Source organism: Pleurodeles waltl, chromosome 6, assembly GCF_031143425.1.
Source record: "Pleurodeles waltl isolate 20211129_DDA chromosome 6, aPleWal1.hap1.20221129, whole genome shotgun sequence".
NCBI lineage: Eukaryota > Metazoa > Chordata > Amphibia > Caudata > Salamandridae > Pleurodeles > Pleurodeles waltl.
Genome location: NC_090445.1, coordinates 1,556,225,160 through 1,556,238,523, shown reverse-complemented (window position 1 = coordinate 1,556,238,523; position 13,364 = coordinate 1,556,225,160). Strand labels below are relative to the sequence as shown.

Here is a 13,364-nt window from a genome sequence, read left to right as displayed (position 1 = left end):
CTTGCCAATATTGAGCCTTTAGAATGTATTTTGTTGTCCATTTTCAAATGTGGGATTGTTAATCTAGGCCTAGCAAACACTAGTAGTTGCTTCTTTCATGCATTTAAAGTGAAAATGTACGCCAGAGCCACCTTTGCTCTAATTTATGTGCTGGCAAGCACAAGGAACCGCTTCTGGAAAACATGTGGTCGAAATCACACACTTAAACACCAGGGTTAAGCCACAAACAGCAATGTGAAGACTGTAATTCCAAAAGGAATTACACATTTTTATAAATCCAAAGTAATGCATAACCACATTACCCTGGGATTCTGAGAACTTCTATTAAACGCATGTGTTCAATAAAAAAGAAACCGTGAGGTTCGAAGAACTTACATTTTTTTAAAAAATCTATAACTTTCAAATGAAAAAGTAAACAGGCATTGGCAAAGGCAGTAGGTAGCGCCTTTTGGAGCTTGAGATTTTGCCTTTGCAAATGCAGTTTGCCTATGCTTTGCAGCATCGACAGAAAGCATTTTTCAAAATGCTTTTTTAGGGTCGAATCTGCGTCACTAAGCGAGACGCTTTAGTAATTAAAAAGGGCTCGGAGCCCTGGTCACGTCAATGTCTGTCATTGGCTTTTGGGCTTGCCTGTTAGAATGTGCTTGATTTCATTAGTGGAAGGCATGCACATGTCATGCCTTTTCCGGTGGTTAGCCCTCCTCGTGCGCATCGACCAAGTACTGAAAACATGCGAGGCTCGCTGTTTTCTGTCCGGCTCGTGGACTACTTTTTCTCTATTTTCCCAGCGCGATTTCGCTTGGCAGAAGTCGAGCACTTTACATACATATCGGCCCTGTTCACAGTTAATTGCACTTTTTCGGGTTACGTACATAAATGCATTTTTGCCGATAGGTTTCATTACCAGTGAAAAGTCGGGTTAGGAGTTTACAACGCTATCCGCTCTAACACGAGCAAACGCGAGACCCGTTGCATTGCAAATTCTTGTTTTCTGTGCTGCTCAGCATCTCCAGAAAAAAGTAGCGATGACGCTGATCATTCGATCAGCGCAGACATGCTTCACCACGCATGGAAGCGCCAACATAATGATGCAGGCAGCATTTTCCTTTTTTTTTAAATTTGCAATACGAGATGGCTGGCGCCACTTGAATCGGTAAATAATAAAAAGTGGCACATAAATGCAAATATAAATGAAAATGAACTACAGGGTAGGGTGCGCCACAGAGGAGCGTGAGGGGAGAAAAGCAGAATTTAAGAGAGCAACATAGGGGCAGGGTGAGTAGCACACAATACAGAGAACAGCTTGGAGGGCAGGCGAGTGTGGCAATGGAAAAGCATAAGAGGAAGATCAAGCAGCACACGAGGGAGGGAACAGTACAGGACATGCGAAGAAGTGCATGAGGGATAGATGCAGCACGGAGCATGGGGCATTTAGGAGGGGAAAAGCACACAAGAAGAGAGAGCAGCACAAGAAGGAGAGAGCAATACAGAGCATGGTGCGTGTATTTGGTGGAGGGAGAAGCACACGAGCAAGATATCTGGAAAACACAAGCACTCTCTGGGAGTGATTAACCATAACAAATGAATGTAGCTCCCAAAAAGGGAACAGTCAGTCAAACGACTGGTAAGCAGGCAATACTTCAGGGAAGGGACAAATACAGGAAGGCAAGTCATCGAATAAGAAGCAAGCAGATGAGTGACAATAAAGCCAACCAGTGATATGCAGTGAGTGGCTTATAAGTCCCTGTAAGTTCCCAAAGGGTCTTTTGCAACCAAACTGCTTGTACTAGCTTGTAGGCAAGACACAAAACGTCACATAAAGTTGAAAAGCATTTAAAACCTGTAAACTAAAATGCCACATGAAGTTCAAAAGTGTACAAAGTTTGCAAAGCTCCAAAAGCATTCAAAACCTGTAAACTAAAATGCCCATAAAGATCAAATGTGTCCAAAGGTTGTAAAGATCCAGCTGAGATTTGGCCCGTAAGATGCTGCTTATTGTACACAATCATGAAAAACATACCCTGGGATCCTCAAAGTTATAATAAATCTCAAATGCTACTGGAAAATCTAGAGTTCTTTTGGGGAAGATACTGTGATCAACAGTGAGGATGTAGCCTGCTTCAGGAGATGCTGGGTGACTAGAAGGAAGCATAATGCACTAATCAGATTGCTTGTGAGGGACCTTGTTCCCTGAGAGAATTAAACTATGTGCAAGAGGGCAATCTCCAATGTCCACTATTTCCAGCTGTGCCCACTTATCCTTCAGGCTTTTTTATTTGCGTTATGTCGGTTCATACCCTGCTCGATGTATACTGTCACTGGCTATAATAGGCAGCAGAAACCTATTTGCTAGCACTGGGAGAGACTTGCTCATTGGACACACCCTTCAGAGTAACATGGAAATTAGTGTGCGTTTGTCAGTGCTTCCTGGCCTGTATCTAGTCATGACCTTGCTACTCCTTGGAAGCTCCCCACTTGATGGGCTGCCTGTCACACCAGTATCAAACCACAGCTTATGAACTAATTCGTAGGCATGCTCTAAATAGTATCAGCTTAGTTTATGGGATTACTTGTCTGAGACTGGAGAAGCAACAGAGATGCTGGTAGGGCAAAGCACTCTGTGTCTTCACCAGAGAGCAGGGAGCCCAGGAGTGGGTTCTTGTTCCTTTGGCTACCTTTGAGGGTAGGAGAGGAAGCTTTGATTTTACCATACTGAACTGTTTGTGCAAAGCCTGTTTTCCACTTTTCTGTCCCCAGCTCCTATGTAAATCTAATTTCTCTGTAGGACCAGCTGATAACTATTTGAAGCTGAGGATTTTGCATAGGGTAGTTCAGGTTGCCCCCATGTAAATCCTTTTGTCTTATCAAAGAACCAGTCTATACCAAGCATATTCCTAACAAAGAGTGTGCCCTAATGTTCAGCTAACTTGCCTCTGCAGTTGCTGCAATGTCCAACTCTCGCCCTGGTGAGGTTGCTACATTGGGGTGCTGGGAATGCCACATGTGGGTTACCATGGCAGCTGTGTATCTCCTCTCAAGCCAGCAATAAACCAGAAGCAGCTCCAGACATTATGGTGCATGTCAGGTGGACCCCCAACAGCAGCAGTGAGAGGGGAAGGGCAGTTCAAAAGAGGCGAGTCGAACTTCTCAGGATAGTGGCTATGGCTTCAGAAATGCCACCATGGGGGAGAGGAATAGCATGTCCGGCAGCAGTGACACCCCTCAGTAATAAGTACAGGGTTCCCACCTGCCTGAAATAAATACGGGCAAGGAGGAGCTGGCGCAGAGACTGGCATAGTACCCTGACTACTGACAACACATGAGGGAGGCCCCACAAAACTTCATCCATAGGAGGAGTTTGGATACCCAAAGAGGCTTCGAGAATTTGTGAGGAGAGATAAGAGCTGAGGGCCACCCATTGTATGATCAAAGGCGTGGAGAGACAATCATCTGAATGAGGATGGGGAAGTAACCCGTCAGTGACTTTGAATACTGAGGGAGGACACTATTAAAACAAATAATTACTAAAGACTTTGTCAGAACATGGAGTACCTCCTTACCCAGTAGAAGCTCACTCTTTTCAGAAGTCAGAATTGAGAGAAAAGTGCCGCCTGTTCCTAAACAATGCTGCTCACTAGATACAAAGGTTCATGGGAGCCTCAGGGGGAAGGGACAGGATGCAGACTGCCTTCTATGCATGAATATTTCCCCACCTATAGTCTGGGAGACCAGAAGGGGACAATCTTAATGCCTCCAATAAAACAGAGTGAGGCGAAGGTCTCCACTTTCTTTGAGCTCACAACGTAGCCAAACAACCTAGGTCTGCCGAGCTCACATGTATGGCCGCAGACTCTGATATTTATGGCCCTCACAAATGATGAATTACTGCATAGCCTGCAAGATTTTAAGTATGTACTCAGAAGCAACATTAGTGGAGACTTAACAAAAGCCTGGTGGAGATGAAGGCAGACCTAAGGGCGAAAAGAAATGCCCTATGCCAAGATGTAGCCAATGTGGGAACCAGAGTGACGGAGAATGAAAGCTGGTGGACTCGCTAGAGAAGGTGACAAAGAAGACAAAACTCACAGAACTGTACACTTTTGCTCATAAATGCACTGACCTTGAAAGCAGGTCAAGAAGGGATATATGAAGGTGCAGGGGCCTACCAGAGGGAGCAGAAGGCACAAACATTGAAAGTGATTTTGTGCATGTCTTGTGTGAGCATACGGGATACCACTTCTAGACAGGCATACAAAGTCACAGTTGCTCAAACTATTGCTCACAGAAGCCAGGGAGTGATACATGATGGTAAGAATTATGTTGCTAAATGCAAAAGGGCTCAATTCACTTAAAAAAAGGACTAAATTAGGTAGGGGTTGGGAAAGGGACTGTACGATGATATAGCCATCCAGGAAACTCTCCTCAGAAAACAAGATGAACAACACCTGAAACAAGACGTGCACATCGGTGTTACTCACTTTGGCTACTACCAAACACAATCATCTTTTGAAGGCTCTTATGCTTCATATTAATTTCCTATAAAATTGATAAAGAAGAAAGATATATTATAATCTCGGAACATGTCCATGGTCACAGCATCCCACTGGCCACAATTTATGTACCTAATCCTTGGCAGGATAAATACCTCGTATCATTCTTATGTACACTTGGGGACCATTCCACAAGTGTATTTAAGTCGACATGGGATACTCTAATTCTGTGTGGCAGCTGGTGAGTGATACATCCACAAGAGCAGCTTCAAATAGAGTAGCACTCTCCAAGAAATTAAAAGAATCCCTGAGAAATTCAGGCTTGAGGGACTCATGACGGGAGGAATAACCCGAGCATAAAGATTACACCTATTTCTCACATGTACACAAATCGTACTTTTACTTTTATTTGTTTCAAGAAAAAAAACATGAAACAATCAACAATATGTAAATACAGCAAAATCAGAAAACATAAAATCAAGAGCCTGTAGTTCAGAAATACAATGGTCTCTTAGTGCATACCATCATCGGCCCTCAAATCGGGTTCTTGAATTGCTAGAGAACAAGGCTGTGCAAAAAAATATGATTATTTGAGCGCTGGTGGGTAGTTCGAATTAGAACTTGTAAGGGATGTGTATCAACCATATATCATCCCTGTCAGTAAACTACCAAGTGATCAACAAAAAATCAAAATGATATAGTCAGAGCCACAACAAAATTGCAATAACAAATCAAATTCAATAGGTCTTACATAATACCAGATAAAAAACTTTAAAAAGTGTAGAAATAAAATACGTTGGCCATATAAGGTTTTTTTCAGGCTCATATGAAGAATGACATAATTGTAAAAATTACAAAGGATACCCAAGGCCTTAACATTGTAGCCAAATCACATATAAGCATTTGCTCACAGAAAAGACAATATGTGAATCAGTGTTAGTCAGTAGCATCCTAGAGGCTACTGAAAATTGGCTTATGCTGATATATATATATATGTTCGATGGCATGTGTAGCTGCAGATACACATGCTGTGCACAGTCCGCCATCTGGTGTTGGGCTCGGAGTGTTACAAGTTGTTTTTCTTCGAAGAAGTCTTTTCGAGTCACGAGACCGAGGGACTCCTCCCATTTCAATTCCATTGCGCATGGGCGTCGACTCCATCTTAGATTGTTTTTTTCCCGCCATCGGGTTCGGACGTGTTCCTTTTCGCTCCGTGTTTCGGGTCGGAAAGTTAGTTAGAATCTCGGAAAAAATCGTCGGTATTGTTTGCGTTCGGTATCGGGTTAGTTAGAACAAATCGACACCGAATTTTGAAGAGCTCCGGTGGCCCTTCGGGGTTTTTTCGATCCCCCGTCGGGGCCTGGTCGGCCCGGCCACGTGCGACTTCAAGGCTGATGGAACGGACCCCATTCCGCTTCTGCCCAAAATGCCATAACAAGTATCCGTATATGGATCAACATCTGGTCTGTAACTTGTGCTTGTCCCCCGAGCACAAGGAGGATACTTGTGAAGCCTGTCGAGCGTTTCGGTCGAGGAAAACACTGAGAGACCGAAGAGCCAGGAGACTACAAATGGCGTCCACGCCGACAGGTCAAGAACGTTTCGAGGAGGAAGAAGAAGCTTTCTCTGTCCACAAGTCGGATTCTGAAGAACTCGACGCCGAAGAAACATCCCAAACCGTGAGTAAGATGTCGAAAATCAAGACTCACGAGAAGTCCACAAAAGCCCAGGGGACGCCACCGCCAACAGGCCATGGCTTAACCTGAAAAATAGGTGACCGATCCAAGGCACCGAAAAAGGGCATGCTGGTGTCGAAGTCATCCGACTCCGGTCGAGATACTGCCACACAGCAACCTCGGAGCCGAGACAGCGGCTCTGAGAAAATTCGGCACAGAGACAGCGGCACCGAAGAATTTCGGCACCGAGACACCACGCCGAAAACAAAGAAGGTTTCTTCGGAGCCTAAAAAGACTTCCGAAAAGGTTTCGGTTCCGAAACATCCAGCCTCGGAGCCGAAAACTAGTTCCTATACAGAGGAACAAGGATTAACCTCCCAATTACATAGATTTGGAGAGGAGCTTCAAGCTGTAGAGCCTGACTACACGCAAAGAAGGCTTCATAGTCATAAGGACACAGGGAAGATAACCACTCTTTCCCCCAATCAAAATAAAAAGGAAACTTGCCTTTCAACAAAAGGACAAGCAACCACAGGCAAAAGTGGCAAGGAAAACAACCCCACCACCGTCTCCACCACCATCAATACATGCATCACCAGCAACAACTCCACCACTGATGCACTCACCAGCTCATACTACAATGAGTCAGGATGATCCCGATGCATGGGACCTTTACGATGCTCCAGTGTCTGACAACAGCCCCAACTCCTATCCTACAAAACCGTCACCACCTGAGGACAGTACATCCTACACACAGGTGGTCGCAAGGGCAGCCAAATTTCACAACGTCACCTTACATTCTGAACCAATTGAGGATGACTTTCTGTTTAACACCCTATCCTCCACCCATAGCCAGTACCAAAGCCTTCCTATGCTCCCAGGAATGCTAAAACATTCAAAACAAATATTTCAGGATCCAGTTAAAGGCAGAGCCATAACTCCAAGGGTGGAGAAAAAGTACAAGCCACCGCCAACAGATCCAATCTATATTACAACACAACTAACACCAGACTCAGTAGTTGTCGGGGCAGCTCGTAAGAGAGCCAACTCTCATACCTCAGGAGACGCACCACCTCCAGACAAAGAGAGCCGCAAATTTGATGCTGCGGGAAAAAGGGTTGCAGCACAAGCAGCAAATCAATGGCGTATTGCCAATTCACAAGCACTTTTGGCAAGATACGACAGAGCTCATTGGGATGAAATGCAACATTTCATCGAACACTTACCCAAGGAGTTCCAAAAAAGAGCCCAACAGGTGGTGGAAGAGGGACAAAGTATCTCAAATAATCAGATACGGTCTTCCATGGATGCAGCAGATACAGCTGCAAGGACAATAAACACTGCAATCACGATACGAAGGCACGCATGGCTGCGCACTTCAGGGTTCAAGCCGGAAATCCAACAAGCTGTGCTCAATATGCCATTTAATGAACAGCAATTGTTTGGGCCGGAGGTAGACACTGCCATTGAGAAACTCAAAAAAGACACCGATACAGCCAAAGCCATGGGCGCACTCTACTCCCCGCAGAGCAGAGGCACATTTCGAAAAACACCTTTTAGGGGAGGGTTTCGAGGTCAACCCACAGAAAGCACAACCTCACAAACAAGGCCTACTTACCAGGGTCAATATCAGAGGGGAGGTTTTCGGGGGCAATATAGAGGGGGCCAATTCCCAAGAAATCGAGGAAAATTCCAAGGCCCCAAAACTCCTCAAAATAAACTGACTCACAAGTCACACAACCCCATCACATAACACCTGTGGGGGGAAGACTAAGCCAATTTTACAAACTTTGGGAGGAAATAACAACAGACACTTGGGTCTTAGCAATTATCCAGCATGGTTATTGCATAGAATTTCTCCAATTCCCTCCAAACGTCCCACCGAAAACACACAATATGTCAAAACAACATATAGATCTTCTAGGACTAGAAGTTCAAGCATTGCTACAAAAGGACGCAATAGAATTAGTACCAAATCTACAAAAAAACACAGGAGTTTACTCACTGTACTTTCTAATACCCAAAAAGGACAAAACTCTGAGACCAATGCTAGATCTCAGAACACTAAATACCTACATCAAATCAGACCACTTTCACATGGTCACGTTACAAGACGTAATCCCACTGCTCAAACAGCAAGACTACATGACAACATTAGACCTAAAAGATGCGTATTTCCATATACCAATACATCCTTCACACAGGAAATACCTAAGGTTCCTATTCCAAGTAATACATTACCAATTCAAAGTGCTGCCATTCGGAATAACAACTGCGCCAAGAGTTTTTACAAAATGCCTGGCAGTAGTAGCTGCACATATCAGAAGGCAGCAAATACATGTGTTCCCGTACTTAGACGACTGGTTAATCAAAACAAACACGCTAAGACAGTGTTCACAGCACACAAAATATGTCATACAGACCCTTCACAGCCTAGGTTTCTCCATCAACTATGCGAAATCACACCTTTTGCCATGTCAAACACAGCAATACTTAGGAGCGACAATCAACACAGCAAAAGGGATTGCCACTCCAAGTCCACAAAGCGTTCAAACATTTCACAAGGTAATACAGGCCATGTATCCAACACAAAAGATACAAGTCAAAATGGTAATGAAACTCCTAGGCATGATGTCTTCATGCATAGCCATTGTCCCAAACGCAAGATTGCACATGCGGCCCTTACAACAGTGCCTAGCATCACAATGGTCACAAGCACAGGGTCAACTTCTAGATCTGGTGTTGATAGACCGCCAAACATACATCTCGCTTCTATGGTGGAACAGTACAAATTTAAACCGAGGGCGGCCTTTCCAAGACCCAGTGCCACAATACGTCATAACGACAGATGCTTCCATGACAGGGTGGGGAGCACACCTCAATCAACACAGCATCCAAGGACAATGGGACATACATCAGAGGCAGTTTCACATAAATCACTTAGAACTGTTAGCAGTATTTCTAGCGCTGAAAGCATTTCAACCCATAATAACCCAAAAATACATTCTTGTCAAAACAGACAACATTACAACAATGTATTATCTAAACAAACAAGGAGGGACACACTCGACACAGTTGTGCCTCCTGACACAAAAAATATGGCATTGGGCGATTCACAACCACATTCGCCTAATAGCACAATTTATTCCAGGGATTCAGAACCAGTTGGCAGACAATCTCTCTCGAGATCACCAACAAACCCACGAATGGGAAATTCACCCCCAAATACTAAACAATTACTTTCAAATTTGGGGAACACCTCAAATAGATCTATTTGCAACAAAGGAAAACTCAAAATGCCAAGACTTCGCATCCAGGTACCCACAAGATCAATCCCAAGGCAATGCTCTATGGATGAACTGGTCAGGGATATTTGCGTACGCTTTTCCCCCTCTCCCTCTCCTTCCATATCTAGTAAACAGGTTGAGTCAAAACAAACTCAAACTCATACTAATAGCACCAACATGGGCAAGGCAACCTTGGTACACAACACTACTAGACCTTTCAGTAGTACCTCATGTCAAACTACCCAACAGACCAGATCTGTTAACACAACACAAACAACAGATCAGACATCCAAATCCAGCATCTTTGAATCTAGCAATTTGGCTCCTGAAATCCTAGAATTCGGACACTTAGACCTCACACAAGAATGTATGGAGGTCATAAGACAAGCTAGGAAACCTACCACTAGACACTGCTATGCAAATAAGTGGAAAAGATTTGTGTATTACTGCCATAATAATCAAATTAAGCCATTACACGCATCTCCAAAAGATATAGTGGGATATTTACTACATTTGCAAAAATCAAATCTAGCTTTCTCTTCCATAAAGATACATCTCACCGCAATATCAGCTTACCTGCAAATTACTCATTCAACTTCACTATTTAGAATACCAGTCATTAAAGCATTTATGGAAGGCCTAAAGAGAATTATACCACCAAGAACACCACCTGTTCCTTCATGGAACCTCAACATTGTCTTAACAAGACTCATGGGTCCACCTTTCGAGCCCATGCATTCTTGTGAGATGCAATACTTAACGTGGAAAGTTGCATTTTTGATTGCCATCACATCTCTAAGAAGAGTGAGTGAGATTCAAGCATTTACCATACAAGAACCATTTATTCAAATACATAAAAATAAAGTAGTTCTAAGGACAAATCCAAAATTTTTACCAAAGGTTATCTCACCGTTCCACTTAAATCAAACAGTAGAATTACCAGTGTTCTTCCCACAGCCAGATTCTGTAGCTGAAAGAGCACTACATATATTAGACATCAAAAGAGCACTAATGTACTACATTGACAGAACAAAACTAATTAGAAAAACAAAACAACTATTTATTGCCTTTCAAAAACCTCATACAGGAAATCCAATTTCAAAACAAGGCATTGCTAGGTGGATAGTTAGGTGTATTCAAACCTGCTATCTTAAAGCAAAGAGAGAGCTGCCTATTACACCAAAGGCACACTCAACCAGAAAGAAAGGTGCTACCATGGCCTTTCTAGGAAATATTCCAATGAACGAAATATGTAAGGCAGCAACATGGTCTACGCCTCATACATTTACCAGCACTACTGTGTAGATGTGTTAACTGCACAACAAGCCACTGTAGGTCAAGCTGTACTAAGAACATTATTTCAAACTACTTCAACTCCTACAGGCTGAACCACCGCTTTTGGGGAGATAACTGCTTACTAGTCTATGCACAGCATGTGTATCTGCAGCTACACATGCCATCGAACGGAAAATGTCACTTACCCAGTGTACATCTGTTCGTGGCATTAGTCGCTGCAGATTCACATGCGCCCACCCGCCTCCCCGGGAGCCTGTAGCGTTTAGAAGTAGATCTTGAACATTTGTACATTTGTAAACATATTACTTTAACCTTTATTATGTACATACGTATTCATTCCATTGCATGGGCACTATTACTAACATACACAACTCCTACCTCACCCTCTGCGGGGAAAACAATCTAAGATGGAGTCGACGCCCATGCGCAATGGAATCGAAATGGGAGGAGTCCCTCGGTCTCGTGACTCGAAAAGACTTCTTCGAAGAAAAACAACTTGTAACACTCCGAGCCCAATACCAGATGGCGGACTGTGTAAAGCATGTGAATCTGCAGCGACTAATGCCACGAACAGATGTACACTGGGTAAGTGACATTATATATATATATATATATATATATATATATATATATATAGGGAGAGAGAGAGAGAGAGAGAGATATATATATATATATATATATATATATATATATATATATATATATATATATATATAGTCGGTCTATATCTTCTGAGGTGTCCACACCTAAGATGACGAAAACAACTTCCTTTTACTTACGAATTGATCAGTCTGGAGCGTACCTACCCTGCATTTAATGTGTAGTGTTCCAGCTTTGAGTGGAGAATATGACATACATAAAAGGTTCAAATGATGGAGAACATTTGAAGGCTAAAAACGCTGCTGTAAGGTTATCAGATCGACTATTCCCGAGATTTTGTTCTACTATATAAGACCAAAATGCTGCTTTAACAGCTTCCTTGGAAGTGCTAGATATGGATAGTAGATCACTCCATAGGGAAGATGTTCTTATGACTTGGAAACTAGATTCAAGATGTGAGAACCAAGCTAAAGAGTTTTCACAATTCTTATTTTATTTCCAAGTTGATTACATTCTAGTGAGTTACTTTGTCATACCTCTAGTCAAAGGAACTAAGATACATTCAATTATATTCTCCGAAAAATCCCAAAGTAACTCACATTACTGTTGTGACCCACACAACACTGCAGGTGGTGATCAGGGACCCAGTTCTGAAGCAGGAATTAAAATACCATATTATTCATTTCTACTAAACATATACCCTAAAAGACACTAGCTGGTTGTACACATGGGGTACCTTTAAGGCAGTCATATGAGGGATATGCATAGGAACAGTAGCTAGTATCCAGAAGCTCAGACAAGATCTGCGGGCTGTTAGAGGATGAGCTGAGCGAGGTAAAGTGACAACACAAAGACAAATCTACACAGATACATTGTTGACAGGTGATAGCTTTATGGGGGAAATTAAACGCAGTAAAATAAAGAAACGGAAATAGTCCTACTGATACTCCAGAACTACTCCTATGATCATGATAATAACCACAGTGACTACCACAGGAACCAAAGATACAACCACAGGAACACATTTGGGGCAGAATACTCTCCTAAGTATGATGAGGCACACTTAAATAGAATGACTGTGAGCAAACGTCTAGCTTCTTCATATACGTTGGTGTTTATTTTAATAGGACCAGCTTACTAAAGGGTTTCTTTGAGGCCTTGTAACTGTCCTGAGGAAGTCAAATGCATACAGGCGACTAAGATGAAACGCATGTTGGCTAGAAGATCTGTGTAAATGCTGAAGTTATTCAGACAGAATATGGGAAACAGAAAATCCTGGGACAAAATATTGTGTCAGGGATATCGAGGAAAAATATTGTGAAGGGAATTTTCTATTGGTAAGCAAGGTTTTACTATATATGACTCTACATATATGTACCTTGACAAAATATATATCCTCAAGGTACATAGAAGTGGAATTAAGAATAGTAAATCTTTACTTGCCTATTTGCAATTATCTTCTTGATGTGTTTGTCATCAATATTTTTGCCACAATATAATGTCCATGCTATAATTCTGTTTCCGATATTTTGTCAGTGATCCAGTGCTGAAATTAAAGGTTACAAGAATTGTTATATTTACTTCATTGTCGACTAAATTTGGTGGGACTATGTGCTCTGAGGCATTATTCATTGTGGAACTTTCTATTTCTTAAAGGTTGTTATGGTGGCCACCTTTCCTTCTTGAGCCACCTACCATTGAATACACAAGTATTAGGTTTCTATAGGGTACTCCTGGGTGTGCACCAGAATTTAACCCAGCCAACTTTGCTATTTTTACTAAAAATTTCTTTACTTGTATATTACTTTTTTTCCTAGTAGCCTGGTAGTCAAGCCTGACTGCAGGTCTGAGGGGTTGGTGGCTGAAGCTTTGGGCTAGAGATTCAGCACGAGCATTAGGGATCTACTTTTGTACTCGCTATGGCAGACTCTTTAAGGTATAACTTGTTCTCCTTCTAGGGAGAAAACATTTCTGTTGAAGTCTTGGCTATCTGCCTCTTTAGAAAATATTTTCAT

At 42.5% G+C, this 13,364-nt stretch overlaps 1 protein-coding gene across 2 annotated transcripts in view; it reads left to right on the top strand.

Moving 5' to 3' along the window:
• The window catches only part of MTOR (mechanistic target of rapamycin kinase), a 1,113,749-nt gene that overhangs the window by 593,296 nt on the left and 507,089 nt on the right, over positions 1-13,364 (top strand). The window lies entirely within an intron of this gene.